This window comes from Scyliorhinus torazame, chromosome 4 (assembly GCF_047496885.1).
Source record: "Scyliorhinus torazame isolate Kashiwa2021f chromosome 4, sScyTor2.1, whole genome shotgun sequence".
NCBI lineage: Eukaryota > Metazoa > Chordata > Chondrichthyes > Carcharhiniformes > Scyliorhinidae > Scyliorhinus > Scyliorhinus torazame.
In genome coordinates this window covers 323,055,030-323,074,543 of record NC_092710.1, presented here as the reverse complement: position 1 = coordinate 323,074,543, position 19,514 = coordinate 323,055,030, and positions in this window count along the sequence as shown.

The window sequence follows — 19,514 nt, the reverse complement described above, 5'->3', positions numbered from 1 at the left end:
GGGCCAGGGGTTTGGAGGGGGGGGGGCGGCCTCGGTGCCACTCTTGGGGTGTTGAACCGCACATTAAACAACTCTTTGCAAAATCATTCTGATGCTTCAGTGACTTTCCTCCGCAATGTGGGCTGACCCCTGGTCCCTTTGCCTGTCTCTCCAGGTAACCCCTACTCCCCGTGGCACCAACCCGCCCTCCGGCTGTGGTTGTCTCCCGGGAGCTGTGGCCCCCATCCTCTAGGTGTTCGGATGTTGCCTCCTGCGTGTGTGGTGTTGATTGGTGATCCTCACACAGTGTCCAGGCATCAAGAGTTGACTGGAGTGCAAGGCAATGACTCCCACATGCTACATATCCCGCCCACCCACGGGGACCCACTTGGCATGGGTCAAGTGCTCACTCAACACATTGCCAATTCCCTATTAACGATTGCCTTCAGCCCACAGCCAGAGGCCTCAGCAGTTGATGTGAGTTATAGGTGATCAATGGGGCAGGCGGGCAGGGACAGGGTTTGCCCCCAGCATGGGGTTGGCATCCAAGGGTTAGCATGGAAGTGCCATGAGCAATTGCCACCCAGTGCCTCCCCCCACCCTCCCTTAGTAGCCCACCCCTGCGGGGGTCCCCCACCCCCAGTCAAGGGTCCCCCCATCCCCCTCTGAGTACGGGGTGGCAAGGCCAGTGCCCCCGGTCTCTTTGCCTGTGAGCAAAGATGGCTACTCCCCTCCTCGGCCCCCTACAGGAGCCCTTCCGCCTGGTTCACGTTTTTTAAAATGTGTACCAATCGGCACCAACAAATAAAGTTGTTGTCATGATATACACCAGTATATCGTGGTGCAGACACACACACTGATGGACACACAGTGGGACCAATCAACACACACAACACCGCAGCGAATCACCAGTTAGAGCACACGCACTATAAAGACAGGGGGCATCAGAGTTCCCACTCATTCGGGATGCAGCCTCCTAGTAGGACAGAGCTCACAGCCTGCAGCACAGATATTCACCATGTGCCGAGTGCATCGACTGGTTAGGACAGACATAGGTCTTTAGTTCAATGTAACATCATGTTAACCCACAGTGAAAGTATGGTTCTGACTTAATAAAATAGTGTTGCACTATTTCAAGTGTTGGTGACCTATATGTGTTCCACGGATCCAGAGCGCCCAAAACAACAGTTGTGTCGCATTCTTCTAAACTCCAATGAGTAACGACCCAACTTACTCAACCTCCCCTCACAATGAAGTTTCAGGATCGACATAAGAAACCTCCTCTGGGCTCCCTCCAATGTCGGCATATCTTTCCATTGATAAGGCAGCCAAAACCTTTCACAGTATTCCAGGTGTAGTCTAACTGCCTTGCATAGTTTTACCAAGACTTCCCTATTTTCATACTCCATTCTCTTTGAAAACAGGCCAGCATTCTATTTTGCCTTCCCAATTACCTGCGGAACTTGCCTGCTGGCTTTTTATGATTTATTCATGAAGACCGCAAATCCCTCTGCTTTCTATAGTGATTCTCCATTTAAATAACATTCAGCGCCTTCATTCTTCCTGCTATTCGCTTCATTTGCTACCACAGGAAGCAGTTGAGGCCAAAACATGTATGTTTTCAAGAAAGAGTTAGATATAGTTCGTGGGGCCAAAGGATCAAAGGATGTGGGAGGAAGGCGGGATCAGGCTATTGAATTGGATGATCAGCCATGATCATAATGAATGGTAAGGGCTGAATGGCCTACTCCTGCTTTTATTTCCTATGTTTCTATGTTTACTTAAGTACATAACTTCACTGTTGTGTTCTATGATGTAACTGTTGTCATGATATACACAGAACATATAGTTGTTTCACGATAAAGATGATTTATAAATAAACACGTGGAAAAGATAACTGAGGAACTATAGTCCAGACGATGGCTACTAAATGAATTCAGTGAATTCTCCTGGAGCTACTCAAAGTGCGACTATCTTGTACGTCTTACTAAAAACTGCTGGGTGTCTTGAGCCATGTGATAGATCTCTATCGCCACCAGCTGGTTGGAGGTTGCATTGCTAACTATGTACAGAAATGTGCATTGGCTATCACCACACTCACATTTTCCTACATTATATTCCAAGTCTTTGCCCATTAAATTTACTCAACCTGCCTATGTCCCTCTGTGGACTCTCTGCGTGATCCTCACCAGTTGCCTTCCCACCCATTTTTGTGTCATCCACAGACTTGGCAGGAGACTGAGCTTTGGGACAGAAAGCGAGAGGGGGCCCAAATCGGAGAGAAAGGCTTTTGAAGAATCTTTCAAAGGAAGGGAGTGAAATGACAAGGCAAGCACAGAAGTAATTTGTCAAGGGAGGTTTTGTTTGGGTCAGGATTTCAGTACTGTGTTGAACACAATTGAGAAGCAAATTGGAATTGTTTATGTTGGCTCAGGTACTGGGTTCGAAGAACTGGCTTCGGCCCTGTGTGATTGTACAGACGTGCCACCGCACAGAATTTATCAGTGAACACACAGCAGAGATTTTTTTTAATGTACTCATTTCATGGAATGTGGGCATCATTGCTAGGGCCCATCCCTAATTGCCCTTGAACTGTGCGGCTTGCTAGGCCTTCCAAATTAAGTTTCTTTCTTTGAGTGCCAGCAACTTTGAATCAGTTAAACACAAGAGGCCCATTGGAGCCACTGCTTTGTATTTAGCTGAATGGGGCTGATCTTCATCTCTCTTTGTAGTCAAGATCTGAACATTAGATTGACAGCCTTGCCGCTGCTTGTATCAACAATGCAACAGGCTTTGTTTTGAAAGGCATTGAATGACGAGTACTCAAATATAGAGATCAAAGTCTTGTGACATAAATGGACCATTTGTTTTTGGTGGAACTAGTCATACCCTGAGCAGGTGATGTAACTGAAGAGGCCTACGGAAGGTAAGGATCAAAATTGTGATAGGCCCCTGATACGCTGCCACCCCAGAGCACCATTCTCCAAAATTGCAACATCCCCTCCATTCCCCCACCGCTCCCACTGCCTCATCCCTTCAACACACGTAACCGATGATAGCTCCAAACAGATCTCCCTCTGTATCAGTGGCTGTGTACATTGTCATGTTGGAACAATGGTATAAGCACCCATCGCTCCTAAGGGATTGTATAAACATGCTGTGGGTTAATTTATCTCGACTAGGCACATGAGAATGTTTATACTTTGGTGGAGAGCACAAAGACGTCAGCAGCAGAAGGGAAGTGTGTGATGCCTCAAAGGCATAGTACAACACACATGGGAAAAACAAGGCCACAGGAAACTCTTGCACTGACGCTCGCATCCCTGTTAAAACCTGAAGCCTAACCAATTAAGAACAAAGAAAAAAGAAAAGTACAGCACAGGAACAGGCCCTTCGGCCTCCAAGCCTGGGCTGATCATGACGCCCTAACTAAATAAAAGACTTTCTGCCCTTACTCGGTCCGATCCCTCTAATTCATCCCTATTCATGTACCTGTCCAGGTGCCTCTTAAATGTTGATGTGCCCGCTTCCACCACATCCTCTGGCAGCGTATTGCAGGCACCCATCACTCTCTGTGTGAAAAACATACCCCGCACATCTCCCTTAAACTTTCCTCCTCTCACCTTGAACCTGTGCCCTCTTGTAATTGACACTTCCACCCTTGGATAAAGCCTCTGACTAGCCACCCTCTCAATGCCTCTCATAATTTTGTAGACCTTTATCGGGTCTCCCCTCATCCTCCATCTTTCCAATGAAAAAATATCGTAGTTTACTCAACCTCTCCTCATAACCAATACCCTCGAGACCAGGCAACATTATGGTGAACCTTCTTTGCACTCTCTCCAAAGCTTCGACATCCTTCTGATAATGTGGTGACCAGAACGGCACGCATTACACGAAATGCGGCCTAACCAAGGTTTTCTATAGTGGCAACATGATTTCACAACTCTTCTTCTCAGTGCCCCAGCTGATAAAGGCAAGCATGCCATATGTCTCCTTAATCACCTTGGCCACCTGTGTTGCCACTTTTAGGGAACTGTGGACCTGCACGCCCAGATCCCTCTGTATGTTAACGTTCGTCAGTGTTCTGCCATTTTCAGTATAATTCATATCTAGATTTGATCCTCCAAATGCATCACCTTGCATTTGTCCGGATTAAACTCCATCTGCCATTTCTGTGCCCAAGTCTCCAATCTATCTATATCCTGCTGTATCCTTCTGACAACCCTCGGCATATCAGCAACTCTGCCAATCTTTGTATCATCCGCAAACTTACTAATCAGACCACCCACACTTTCCTTCAGATTATTTATATATACTACAAACAACAGAGGTCCCAGCACTGATTCCTGCGGAACACCACGAGCTTAAGATCTCCATTCAGAAAAACACTCTTCCACCGCTACTCTGTCTTCTATAACCAAGCGAGTTCTGTATCCATCTAGCCAGCCCACCCCGAAAATCATGTGATTTTAGTTTTTGTACCAATCTGCCATGTGAGACCTTGTCAAACGCCTTACTGAAGTCCATCTAAACTGCATCCACAGTCCTTCCCTCATCAATTTTCTTTGTCACCTCTTCAAAAAACTAGGTGAATGAAACTTGGCATTGCTCTGACCTTGCTGAAATGGGAGAAATGCTGACATGTTTATTTTGTAATGGGCAGTGGTTTGTGGTTGTATGTTGATGTTCCACTTCAGAATTTTAGCGCATAAAGAGGCTACAAAAAATATAGATAAGTGTCCAATTTCCTCAGAGGTCACGGGGTGTGGATCATCCATTTCTCGTGACCTCCACCGAGTACGAACATCACCAGTAACGGGGCGGGGCTACACCTTTAACGAGGGTAGCCCATAAAGTGTAAAAACCTTGAACTGAGTGTAGATCGGGGCTGGAGACACTTTGGGGAGTGGAGTAGTTAAATGTACGTATTAATAAACAGTTCCTTTTACATCTTACCTTCATTCCTTGTGATCACTCTGTGTAGAATCTACACTGGCAATGAAGGTGGGATAGATCTGCCTTTGGCGCCATGTGCTTTGAACATTTTTCAAAGGCCTCAAGAGGCCACTCTTCAGATGTCTGGGATGCCTCACATTGGAAAATTAAAGCATAATTTATCAGTGTGAACCGATTGGCACAGCTATTTTCGTGCCTGGCCTTCCATGTACGCTTTGAGGCTTTTGTGAGGGCCCTGAAGAATCCAGCACGAGTTTTAAGGATACAAAGTAATAACATTTATTTACAATAACATATATATAACAGCAGCAGCAACTTCCCTTGCTGCACACCTCTTCCTGCTGGTTCCTAAACTGACCAGCTTTATTTATACTAGGAGTTTACTAATGGTTTCTCCGCCCCCCTCATTTGGGAAGCTCGTACTCCCACAGGATTGTGGGATTGTCATTAATCCCCAGCCAATGGTAAGTAGGCAGGATATAACATCCCTCCCCCCCAAAGTCCAAGGAACCCACTGTGGTAGTATGCATTAGGGGTCATGTGGGACTGTGAAGCCGTGATGTCATTGGCTGACAGATCCCGGGTCCTGGTTGGACGTTGGCCTCTAGCTCCGCCCTGAAGGCGGAGTATAAGTACCAGGAGTCCTCCCCCGCAGGCAGTCTACTACTGAACTGCGGGGGAACAGTCACGCTTAATAAAGCCTCATCGACTTCACTCTATTCGTCTCTCGGAGTCTTTGTGCGCTACAATTTATTAAGCGTGACTAAAGGACTATGGAGCTCAGGATCATCCCGGAATGCCTGAGGATCAGCCCCCACGCAGTGAACGCAGCAGCAGCTTTCAAGCACTGGCAGACTTGTTTCGAGGCCTACCTCAGAACGGCTACCGGCCGGGTCACAGAAGACCAAAAACTACAGGTCCTGCACTCGAGGTTAAGCACGGAGATTTTCTCCCTCATCGAAGACGCAGAGGATTTCCAGACGGCGTTCGCAGCACTAAAAAGTCTCTATGTTCGCCCAGTAAACCAGATCTACGCTCGCTATCAACTCGCAACGAGACGGCAAAGTCCCGGAGAATCGATAGATGAATTCTACGCCGCGCTACTAATTTTGGGACGGGCCTGCAGCTGCCTGCCGGTGAACGCAAACGAACACACGGACATGTTAATGCGCGATGCTTTTGTGGCAGGTATGAACTCCTCCCAAATCCGCCAAAGACTTCAAAAAAAGAGTCGCTAGGACTCGCAGAGGCACGGGCCCTAGCAGCCTCCCTAGACGTGGCCGCGCGAAATACCCGCGCCTACGGCCCCGACCGTGCGGCAGCCCATTGGGCTCCGTACGCACCCGTCGCGACAAACCCACCCCCCCCCCGGACACCCCAAAGGCTTGCGCGGTTCAAACGCCACGCCGCTCCGGGGGAGCACGCTGCTATTTCTGCGGCCAGGCGAAACACCCCCGGCAGCGCTGCCCGGCCCGCGCAGCGATCTGTAAGAGCTGCGGGAAAAAGGGCCATTTCGCGGCTGTGTGCCGGTCCCGCGAGGTCGCCGCTGTCCCGGGAGAACAGGGAGCCCTGCACGCCGTTTACGCTCCCCAACCCCCCCAGCGCCCGATGTATGACCCGCCGGCGCAGCCGCTCTGGGTCCCGACCACCGCGGTCCCGGGAGAACAGGGAGCCCTGCACGCCATTTACGCTCCCCAACCCCCCCCCCCCCCCGCGCCCCATGTCTGACCCGCCGGCGCTACCACTTTGGGTCCCGACCACCGCTCTCCCCGGAGAAGAGGGAGTTCTGCGCGTCTCTAACGCTCCCCAAACCCCCGCCCCCCGCGCCCCACATATGACCTGCCGCCGCTACCAATTTGGGTCCCGGCCACCGCTGTCCCCAGAGAAGAGGGAGCCCCGCGCGTTTCTAATGCTCCCCAACCCCCCTAGCGCCCCATGTGCGACCCGCATTCGCCGCCATTTTGGGTCCCGGCCACCACGAGGGGAAGAAGGGCGCCGCCGTCTTGGACTACCCCAGACCTGTGCGACGCATGGGGGCGGCCATTTTGTCCACCCCCGCCGCCATCTTATGACCCCCCAGCCATGTGCGATGTATGGGGGCAGCCATCTTGTTCACCCCCGACGCCATCTTGGACGGCAACATCGGACCCCAGTGTCGACGGCTCCACGGGGTTCGAAGAAGACGCTCAACCATTACAACCACGTCTGGCTTCAATGACGCTGGACCAAGCACGGCCCCGGACGCTCCAGACGACGACAACGGTGCTGATAAACGGGCACGAGACACCATGCCCGGTCGACTCCGGGAGCACGGAGAGCTTTATCCACCCCGACACGGTAAGACGCTGTTCTTTGACCATCCATCCCAGCGCACAAAAGATTTTCCTAGCTGCAGGATCCCACTCCGTACAGATCAAAGGCTTCTGCATAGTTACCCTAACGGTGCAAGGGAGGGAGTTCAAAAACTACAGGCTCTACGTCCTTCCCCAACTCTGCGCCCCCACATTACTGGGATTAGACTTCCAGTGCAATCTACAGAGCCTAACCTTCAAATTCGGCGGCCCAATACCCCCACTCACTATCTGCGGCCTTGCAACCCTCAAGGTGCAACCCCCATCCTTGTTTGCAAACCTCACCCCGGATTGCAAACCTGTCGCCACTAGGAGCAGACGGTACAGCGCCCAGGACCGGACCTTCATTCGGTCCGAAGTCCAGCGGCTACTAAAGGAAGGCATAATCCAGGCCAGCAATAGTCCCTGGAGAGCACAGGTGGTAGTAGTAAAGACAGGGGAGAAGCAAAGGATGGTCATAGACTATAGCCAGACCATCAACAGGTACACACAACTAGACGCGTACCCTCTCCCCCACATATCCGACATGGTCAATCGGATTGCCCAATATAAGGTCTTCTCCACCGTGGACCTCAAGTCCGCCTACCATCAGCTCCCCATCCGCCCAAGTGACCGCAAGTACACAGCCTTCAAGGCAGACGGGCGATTATACCATTTCCTAAGGGTCCCATTTGCCGTCACAAACGGGGTCTCGGTCTTCCAACGAGAGATGGACCGAATGGTTGATCAACACGGGTTACGGGCCACGTACCCGTATCTCGACAATGTAACCATCTGCGGCCATGATCAGCAGGACCACGACGCCAACCTCCAAAAATTCCTCCAGACCGCTAAAGCCTTGAACCTCACGTACAACGAGGACAAGTGCGTTTTTAGCACAAACCGGCTAGCCATCCTGGGCTACGTAGTGCGCAATGGGATAATAGGCCCCGACCCCGAACGTATGCGCGCCCTCATGGAATTTCCCCTCCCGCACTGCCCAAAAGCCCTGAAACGCTGCCTGGGGTTCTTTTCATACTACGCCCAGTGGGTCCCCCAGTACGCAGACAAGGCCCGCCCCCTCATACAGATCATGACCTTTCCTCTGTCGACAGAGGCTTGCCAGGCCTTCAGCCGCATCAAAGCGGATATCGCAAAGGCCACGATGCGCGCCATCGACGAGTCCCTCCCCTTCCAGGTCGAGAGCGATGCCTCCAATGTAGCTCTAGCGGCCACCCTTAACCAAGCGGGCAGACCCGTGGCCTTATTCTCCCGAACCCTCCACGCTTCAGAAATCCGCCACTCCTCAGTGGAAAAGGAAGCCCAAGCCATAGTGGAAGCGGTGCGACATTGGAGGCATTACCTGGCCGGCAGGAGATTCACTCTCCTCACGGACCAACGGTCGGTAGCCTTCATGTTCGACAATGCACAGCGGGGCAAGATCAAAAACGACAAGGTCTTAAGGTGGAGGATCGAGCTCTCCACCTTCAACTACGAGATCTTGTATCGTCCCGGAAAGCTGAACGAGCCGTCCGATGCCCTATCCCGCGGCACATGTGCCAACGCACAAATTAACCACCTCCAAACCCTCCACGAGGACCTCTGCCATCCGGGGGTCACTCGGTTCTACCACTTTATTAAGTCCCGCAACCTCCCATACTCTTTAGAGGAGGTCCGTACAGTCACAAGGAACTGCCACACCTGCGCAGAGTGCAAACCGCATTTTTTCAGGCCGGATGGTGCGCACCTGATTAAGGCTTCCCGCCCTTTTGAACGCCTTAGTCTGGATTACAAACGACCCCTCCCCTCCACCGACCGCAACATATACTTCCTTAATGTGGTGGACGAGTACTCCCGCTTCCCATTCGCCATCCCCTGCTCTGACATGACCGCGGCCACAGTCATTAAAGCCCTGAACACCATATTCACACTGTTCGGTTGCCCTGCATACGTCCACAGCGACACGGGGTCCTCCTTCATGAGCGACGAGCTACGCCAGTTCCTGCTCAGCAACGGTATAGCCTCGAGCAGGACGACCAGCTACAACCCCCGGGGGAACGGGCAAGTAGAGAGGGAGAACGGTACGTTCTGGAAGACCGTCCTACTGGCCCTATGGTCCAGGGACCTCCCAGTTTCACGGTGGCAGGAGGTCCTCCCGGACGCCCTCCACTCCATCCGGTCACTACTGTGTACTAGCACTAACCAAACGCCTCATGAGCGCCTCCTTGTCTTCCCCAGGAAGTCCTCCTCTGGAACGTCGCTGCCGACCTGGCTGGCGGCCCCAGGACCCATCTTGCTCCGAAAACATGTGGGGGCGCACAAGTCGGACCCGTTGGTCGAAAGGGTTCACCTCCTTCACGCGAACCCGCAGTACGCTTACGTGGAGTACCCCTACGGCCGACAGAGCACGGTCTCCCTGCGAGATCTGGCGCCCGCCGGCAACACACACACCCCCCCCCGACACCAATCACCCCCTCCCTGCCACCGCCGCACCCCGCGACCGCCCCCTTCCCAGGAGGATCGGTCCTCCTTCCAGACCCGACCAGGAGTGAAGCCCAAGCTGAAACCGTAAGGCTCCCGGAGACGACAACACCGGAACAAGCTCCACCACCACCACCGGGGCCGAGGCGATCGACACGGACGACCAGACCGCCCGACCGACTCGTGGCGTCGATCTAAATCAATATATGGACTTTTCACAAGAACATTTTGCTTTTCTCCCGATACCTTCTGTAAATAGTTGAAACAGGACAAAATTGTACATACTGTATTGCCATATGAATGTTTTCCTCCCAGGACCAGCCCTGTAAACCCTTACCACCATGCGAAGCATCACCCCGCCGGGTTCATTTTTGACAAGGGGTGAATGTGGTAGTATGTATTAGGGGTCATGTGGGACTGGAAGCCCTAATGTCATTGGCTGACAGATCCCGGGTCCTGGTTGGCCGTTGACCTCTAGCTCCGCCCTGAAGGCGGAGTATAAGAATCCGGAGTCCTCCCCCGCAGGCCAGTCTACTATCGAGCTGCGGGGAACAGACACGCGTAATAAAGCCTCATCGACTTCACTCTATTCGTTTCACGGAGCCTTTGTGCGCTACACAAACCCTGTTTGGTCGTCCCCAATCACCTCCGGTACACAGTCCTCAATTCTAATCGCCAGGACCTTGGCCAGGAGCTTGGCGTCCACATTAATCAGGAAGATTGGCCAGTATGGCCCGAAGGATTCCGGGTCCTTGTCCCGCTTTAATATCAGCGAGATGGTGGCCTGCGACATCGTCAGAGGTCGAGTCTCTCTGTCCCTCGCCTCATTAAAAACCCTGGTCAGCACCGCCCGACCAACTCGTGGCATCGATCTAACACTACAAAATGTGGACTTTTAACGAGAACATTTTGTCTTTTTCCTGACGATTACTGTAAATCGTTCGAAACAAAAAAAAAACCTTGTACATACTGTAATAACATGCGAAAGATTTCCTCCCAGGACCAGCCTTGTAAACCCTTACCACCATGCGAAGCATCACCCCTCCGGGTTCATTTTTAACAAGGGGTGAATGTGGTAGTATGCATTAGGGGTCATGTGGGACTGTGAAGCCGTGATGTCATTGGCTGACAGATCCCGGGTCCTCGTTGGACGTTGACCTCTAGCTCCGCCCTGAAGGCGGAGTATAAGTACCAGGACTCCTCCCCCGCAGGTAGTCTACTACTGAACTGCGGGGGAACAGTCACGCTTAATAAAGCCTCATCGACTTCACTCTATTCGTCTCTCGGAGTCTTTGTGCGGTACACCCACCGAAGACCCTGGCGAAGGAGGGCGTCAGACTCGTTTGGCCGCAGGCCGGACACCATTTGCACGCGGCGCTGGATCAGGCGGCGCGTAACGAGACAGAGACTAGCGCTTCCGTGATGAACGGTGCAACGGTTGTACATCCACGGCCCGTGGACCCGAGGATTCCCCCTCTGATGCATCCTGTGTCTCCATCTCGGAGTCATAGTCTGCTGCCTCCGTCATGTCAGCGTCTCTATCTCCATTCAGTTCTGTAACGACCTGCGCAGGCTTCGAGTGAGCCACCAGTGGTAGATTGTGAGGACTACCTTCCCTTGTCTCTGGTCTCTGCGGCTGTAGAAATTAGCTCCGGGGGCGGGGAATCTTTGCAGGGGATAGTCTTCTGGACCGAACGTGGTCTAGATGTTTGCGCTGGAGATGACCCTGGGCTTGCACCTGGTAAGATATAGGGCCCGTTTGGCGAAAGATTACACCAGGAACCCACTGGGCACCACCAGCAAAATTCCGAACGAACACTGGGTCACCGGGCGCAAACTGCCGAACCGGCCGATGCGGAGAAAATCCCTGTCCCTGCCGTTCTTGTGTGTGGCGTACTTTTGAGCCAATGTCCGGGAAAACCATACTAAGATGGGTGCAAAGTCTCCGGCCCATTAAGAGTTCTGCGGGAGCTACCCCAGTCACCGCATGGGGGGTGGTCCTATACGTAAATAAAAAGCGAGCCAGTCTCGTGTCCATTGACCCGGAAGACTGATTCTTTAGGCCTCTTTTGAATGTCTGCACTGCGCGCTCCGCCAACCCATTTGAAGCCGGGTGGTAAGGGGCAGTGCAGATATGGCGTATGCCGTTCATCTTCGTGAACCTCGCAAACTCCTCACTCGTGAATGGAGTGCCGTTATCCGTGACCAACACCTCGGGGAGGCTATGCGTACTAAACGATCGACGCATCTTTTCAATTGTTGCGCAGGACGTTGTCCCCTGCATCTTATGCACCTCTAGCCATTTAGACTGGGCGTCAATTAATAGAAGGAACATGGATCCCTGAAAAGGGCCTGCGAAATCTGCATGTAAGCGTGCCCAAGGCCGCCCTGGCCATTCCCAGTGATGTAGGGGCACGGCCGGCGGAAGCTTCTGATGCTCCTGGCAAATGGAGCAGTTTTGGGCCACCTTCTCAATGTCGGTGTCGAGGCCTGGCCACCAGACATAACTCTGGGCCAACATTTTCATTTTGGTCACACCTGGATGCCCATTGTGCAAGTCTGTTAGTATCAGCTCCTGGCCTTTTTCCAGGACAATCACACGCGTCCCCCACAAGAGGATGCCGTCTTCCACGCTGAATTCTGACAGCTTGGAGGAAAATGCCCGCAACTCGCCTGGGAGCTGTCTATGCTGCCCACCATACAGGACTATGTGCCGAACCTTTGACAGGACTGGCTCCGTCTGGGTCCACTCACGGATTTGTGATGCCGTGACAGGCAAGGTGTCCATAAAATTTAGGGTTGCAACCACTTCACCGGTCGTGGGGGTCGACATGGGGCCGGTCGATAAAGGCAATCAGCTCAGTGCGTCAGCATTTGCTATCTGCGTTCCTGGTTTTTGCTCCAGAGAATGCTCATATGCAGCGAGCAACAAAGCCCAGCGCTGGATCCGTGCGGAAGCAATGGGCGGTATTGGCTTATCCTCTCTGAAAAGTCCCAACAGAGGCTTATGATCAGTCACGATAGTGAAATGGCGGCCATACACGTACTGGTGGAAGCGTTTCACCGCAAAAACCACTGCCAGGCCTTCCTTCTCGATCTGTGCGTACTTTTTCTCCGCTGCAGTCAATGTGCGGGAGGTGAAAGCTATCGGTCGCTCGGCCCCATTCTCCATCTTTTGGGACAGGACGGCCCCAGTACCATACGGGGATGCATCCCATGTGACGAGCAATGGCTTTCCAGGGTCATAGTGGGTTAGTAACCCAGACAACGACAATTGTTGCTTTACCTGCCGGAAAGCGGTTTCTTGCGGCTGACCCCAAACCCAGGTGTGATTTTTCTTTAGCAGAAGGTGCAAAGGGGCCAGCGTAGTTGCCAGATTGGGGAGGAACTTCCCGTAATAGTTTACGAGACCGAGAAAAGAACGAAGATGCGAAGTGTCAGTCGGGGCGGGGGCCTGTTGAATTGCACGCACCTTCTCTGCGACGGGGTGCAAACCTTCGCGGTCCACCCGATAACCTAGGTAGACTACTTCCTTTGCCTGAAATACGCACTTTGTGCGACGTAAACGGACTCCAGCCTCCGAAAGGCGTCTAAGGACAGCCTCCAGATTTTCCAAATGTTCCTACTCCGACGTCCCTGTAATCAAAACGTCATCTAAGTAGACAGCAACACGTGGTAAACCTCTCAAAATGCCCTCCATAACACGTTGAAAAATTGCGCAGGCAGAGGATACTCCAAAGGGCAACCGTGTATATTCATACAGGCCCCGGTGTGTATTAATCGTTACATATGGTCGGGAGGCAGGGTCCAGCTCCAACTGCAGGTAGGCGTGACTCATATCTAATTTTGTGAACGAGAGTCCACCTGCAAGCTTCACGTAGAGATCCTCTATGCGAGGCATTGGATATCGGTCAAGTCGGGAAGCCGTATTCACTGTAAGTTTATAGTCGACACAAGCGAACTGTGGCATCTGGCTTCATTACAGGTACAATTGGTGCTGCCCAGTCAGCAAAACGGACGGGCCTGATAATACCCAAACTCTCCAAACGAGTAAGCTTCTACCTTCTCGAGCAAGGCGTAAGGCACCGGGCGCGCCCGGAAATAGCGCGGGGTGGCTCCTGGTTCGACTTGGATACGGGCTACGGCCCCTTTTATTTTCCCCAAACCAGGCTGGAATACATCTGGGTATCATCCTAGCACCTCAGTCAACCCTTCAGAAACTGTTTGGAGGATGTGCTGCCATTGCAACCGCAAATGGCGCAACCAGTCCCGACCCAACAGGCTGGGCCCATGGCCGCGCACCACGATAAGTGGGAAACGTCCCTCCTGGCGTCCATAAACAACAGGGGTCATTGTAGTTCCTGCAATGTCCAGTGGTTCCCCCGTGTAGGTGGCCAACCTGGCCTGTGAGTCGGTTAATGTAAGGGTCTGTATACCCTGCTCGATGCGGTCAAATGTCCTTTGGGCAATCACGGAGACCGCTGCGCCAGTATCCAACTCCATCTCAAGCGGGTGGCCATTGACCCGTACTGTCACCTTAATGGGGCCACATGGGGAGCTGCCACACAATGCAACTGCAGGCAGTTATCCTCCGTCTCCACGTCCTCAGGAGTAGTCGCCGCAGGTTCATCCACATGGAAGGTACGGCCCCTGGGCTGGTCCCAGTTACGGCCCCTGGGCTGGTCCCAGTTTCGGTCGGAACGACGGCGCCTCTGGCGCCCCCAGGACCGCGGTCCGCGACGGGGTCGGCGCCTACAAGTCTGACATGGACATGGCTCCTCATCCATTGGTTCTGGCGAAGGCTCCCTTCGGGGAGGAATGTCCGACGGCCACTGGCGTCGGTCCGGACGTTGCCTCGCCCAAGGTAGCGCAGGAGTGCGGGGGGACGTTTTCGGATGGCCTGTTGAAAAGTCAATGTTGGCTCAGCTAACAACTTTCTCTGGGTGGCCGCATTGTTAATACCGCAAACTAAACGGTCGCGTAACATTTCTGACAAGGTCTCACCATAGTCACAGTATTCCGCAATCCCGCGTAGCCTGGATAAAAAATCGGCAAGGGATTCTCCAGGGGTCCTCTCAGCGGTATTAAACCGGTAACGCTGGACTATCGTGGACGGGGTTGGGTTAAAATGTTGCCCCACTATATTCACAAGTTCATCAAACGTTTTGGTGTCCAGCGCAGCGGGGTACGTAAGGCTCCTAATCACCCCAAACGTATGTGGGCCGCAGGCGGTGAGCAATATGACCACCTGGCGCTCATTTTCAGTGATATTGTTTGCCCGGAAATAGTAACGCATCCATTGTGTGTACTGGTTCCAGCTTTCCAGCGCAGCATCAAAAACATCCAAACGTCCGTACAGAGGCATGGTATAATAGAAAACAACTTCCAACCTGTATCCAACAAAAATCCAGGGAGGTGGCTTCAGCAGTGTAGACAGCTATTCCCTTTAACCCTCGTCGCCAGTTTTGCGAGGGCCACGAGGAATCCAGCACGAGTTTTAAGGATACAAAGTAATAACATTTATTTACAATAACATATATATATATATAACAGCAGCAGCAACTTCCCTTGCTGCACACTCCTTCCTGCTGGTTCCTAAACTGGCCAGCTTTATTTGTACTAGGAGTTTACTAATGGTTTCTCCGCCCCCCTCATTGGGGAAGCTCGTACTCCCACAGGATTGTGGGATTGTCATTAGTCCACAGCCAATGGTAAGTAGGCAGGTTATAACAGAGGCCTAAAGTAGTTGCAGAACCGGATCGTTTGGAGAACTTGGGCATAATATGCCCTGAGCAGTTCTCTGATTGGGCGGTCCCAGACTTACCCGTGATGAAGCCTGATTGCTTCACATGTCTTTGCGGTGACTGTAAGATGACGGTGAACCATGTATCTCATTTGGATCGTTACCCTGTTCGACACAAAGAGGACTTATATGCAAAGCTCACTGGCAGCCGAATCTTTACGAAATTGGACATGAGCCACGCGTATCTCCAGCCAGTTTTGGACCCAAGCACCCGAAGGTTCATGATAATCAATACACAGGGGACTGTACAAATAAAACCGTTTGCCATTTGGGATCTCCTCAGCTTATGCGATTTTTCAGCAAGTAATGGAGAATATCCTGCAGGTATTGCCACGTGTAGTGGTTGACCTAGATGATGTGCTGATTACAGGGTCCTCCGACCAGCAGTATTTACAGAAGCTGACCCAGATCCTCTGAGATTTAAGGCAGCCGGAGTTCACCTGCTCTGTGTGTTCCATGTTGCGGAGGTGACTTATTTAGGATACCGCGTGGACTGCCATAGCCTGCATCCAGTCAAGGACCAGTTACACATCCTCCGGCAGGTCCTCATCCTGGAAGGGCCAACAGAGCTTTGTTCATTCCTGGGAGTTATTGACTGCGGGAAATTAATCCCCAACCTGGCAACTCTACTGTCCCCCCTCAATCCAGGACACTCGCCGACGCAGAACGGAACTACAAAGAACAAAGAACAAAGAAAAGTACAGCACAGAACAAGCCCTTCGGCCCTCCAAGCCCGTGCCGACCATGCTGCCCATCTAAACTAAAATCTTCTACACTTTCTAGGTCCATATCCCTCTATTCCCATCCTATTCATGTATTTGTCAAGATGCCCCTTAAACGTTACTATCGCCCCTGCTTCCACCACCTCCTCTGGTAGCGAGTTCCAGGCACCCACTATCCTCTGTGTAAAAAATTTGCCTCGTACATCTCCTCTAAACCTTGCCCCTCGCACCTTAAAATTATGCCCCCTACTAATTGACGCCTCTACCCTGGGGAAAAGCCTCTGACTATCCACTCTGTCTATGCCCCTCATAATTTTGTATACCTCTATCAGGTCATCCCTCAACCTTCGTCGTTCCAGTGAGAACAAACCGAGTTTATTCAACCGCTCCTCATAGCTAATGCCCTCCATACTTCTGAGCCTTACTTCTGTTGTGGGCAAAATCTTGGAAAGGTTTATAAGAGATAGGATGTATAATCATCTGGAAAGGAATAATTTGAGTAGAGATAGTCAACACGGTTTTGTGAAGGGTAGGTCGTGCCTCACAAACCTTCTAGAGTTCTTTGAGAAGGTGACCAAACAGGTGGATGAGGGTAAAGCAGTTGATGTGGTGTATATGGATTTCAGTAAAGCGTTTGATAAGGTTCCCCACGGTAGGCTACTGCAGAAAATACGGAAGCATGGGATTCAGGGAGATTTAGCAGTTTGGATCAGAAATTGGCTAGCTGGAAGAAGACAAAGGGTGGTGGTTGATGGGAAGTGTTCAGACTGGAGTCCAGCTACTAATGGTGTACCACAAGGATCTGTTTTGGTGCAACTGCTGTTTGTCATTTTTATAAATGACCTGGAGCAGGGCGTAGAAGGATGGGTGAGTAAATTTGCAGATGACACTAAAGCCGGTGGCGTTGTGGACAGTGCGGAACGATGTTACAAGTTACAGAGGGACATAGATAAGCTGCAGCGCTGGGCTGAGAGGTGGCAAATGGAGTTTAATGCAGAAAAGTGTGAGGTGATTCATTTTGGAAGGAATAAGAGAAAGACAGAGTACTGGGCTAATGGTAAGATTCTTGGCAGTGTGGATGAGCAGAGAGATCTCGGTGTCCATGTACATAGATCCCTGAAAGTTGCCACCCAGGTTGAGAGGGTTGTTAAGAAGGCGTACGCTGTGTTAGCTTTTATTGGTAGAGGGATTGAGTTTCGGAGCCATGAGGTCATGTTGCATCTGTACAAAACTCTGGTGCGGCCGCATTTGGAGTATTGCGTGCAATTCTGGTCGCCGCATTATAGGAAGGATGTGGAAGCATTGGAAAGGGTGCAGAGGAGATTTACCAGAATGTTGCCTGGTATGGAGGGAAGATCTTATGAGGGAAGGCTGAGGGACTTGAGGCTGTTTTCGTTAGAGAGAAGAAGGGTAAGACGTGACTTAATTGAGGCATACAAGATGATCAGAGGATTGGATAGGGTGGACAGTGAGAGCCTTTTTCCTCGGATGGTGATGTCTCGCATGAGGGGACATCGCTTTAAATTGAGGGGAGATAGATATAAGACAGATGTCAGAGGTAGGTTCTTCACTCCGAGAGTAGTAAGAATGTGGAATGCCCTGCCTGCAACAGTAGTGGACTCGCCAACACTAAGGGCATTCAAATGGTCATTGGATAGACATATGGACAATAAGGGAATAGTGTAGATGGGTTTTAGAGTGGCTTCACAGGTCGGCGCAACATCGAGGGCTGAAGGGCCTGTACTGCGCTGTCATGTTCTATGTTCTATGTTCTATGTTCCATACCAGGCAACATCCTGGTAAATCTCTTCTGCATCCTCTCTAAAGCCTCCATATCCTCTGATGGCGTGACGACCAGAATTGAACACTATACTCCAAGTGTGGCCTAACTAAGGTTCTATACAGCTGCAACATGACTTGCCAATTCTTATACTCAATGCCCCGGCCAATGAAGGCAAGCATGCCGTATGCCTTCTTGACTACGTTCTCCACCTGTGTTTCCCCCTTCAGTGACCTGTGGACCTGTACACCTAGATCTCTCTGACTTTCAATACTCTTGAGGGTTCTACCATTCACTGTATATTCCCTACCTGCATTAGACCTTCCAAAATGCATTACCTCACATTTGTCCGGATTAAAATCCATCTGCCATCTCTCCGCCCAAGTCTCCAAACGATCTAAATCCTGCTGTATCCTCTGACAGTCCTCATCGTTATCCGCAATTCCACCAACTCTGCGCAAATCAAGAAGGAGGGTCTGGCCGTCGTGTTCACGGTGAAGAAATTTCCCCAGTATGTTTATGGACATGCATTCACATGTTCACGGTGAAGAAATTTCCCCAGTATGTTTATGGACATGCATTCACATGTTCACGGTGAAGAAATTTCACCAGTATGTTTATGGACATGCATTCACATGTTCACGGTGAAGAAATTTCACCAGTATGTTTATGGACATGCATTCACATGTTCACGGTGAAGAAATTTCCCCAGTATGTTTATGGACATGCATTCACATGTTCACGGTGAAGAAATTTCCCCAGTATGTTTATGGACATGCATTCACATGTTCACGGTGAAGAAATTTCACCAGTATGTTTATGGACATGCATTCACGTGTTCACGGTGAAGAAATTTCCCCAGTATGTTTATGGACATGCATTCACATGTTCACGGTGAAGAAATGTCACCAGTATGTTTATGGACATGCATTCACATGTTCACGGTGAAGAAATTTCCCCAGTATGTTTATGGACATGCATTCACATGTTCACGGTGAAGAAATTTCACCAGTATGTTTATGGACATGCATTCACGTGTTCACGGTGAAGAAATTTCACCAGTATGTTTATGGACATGCATTCACGTGTTCACGGTGAAGAAATTTCCCCAGTATGTTTATGGACATGCATTCACATGTTCACGGTGAAGAAATTTCACCAGTATGTTTATGGACATGCATTCACATGTTCACGGTGAAGAAATTTCACCAGTATGTCTATGGACATGCATTCATGTGTTCACAGTGAAGAAATTTCACCAGTATGTTTATGGACATGCATTCACGTGTTCACGGTGAAGAAATTTCACCAGTATGTTTATGGACATGCATTCATGTGTTCACAGTGAAGAAATTTCACCAGTATGTTTATGGACATGCATTCACGTGTTCACAGTGAAGAAATTTCACCAGTATGTTTATGGACATGCATTCACATGTTCACGGTGAAGAAATGTCACC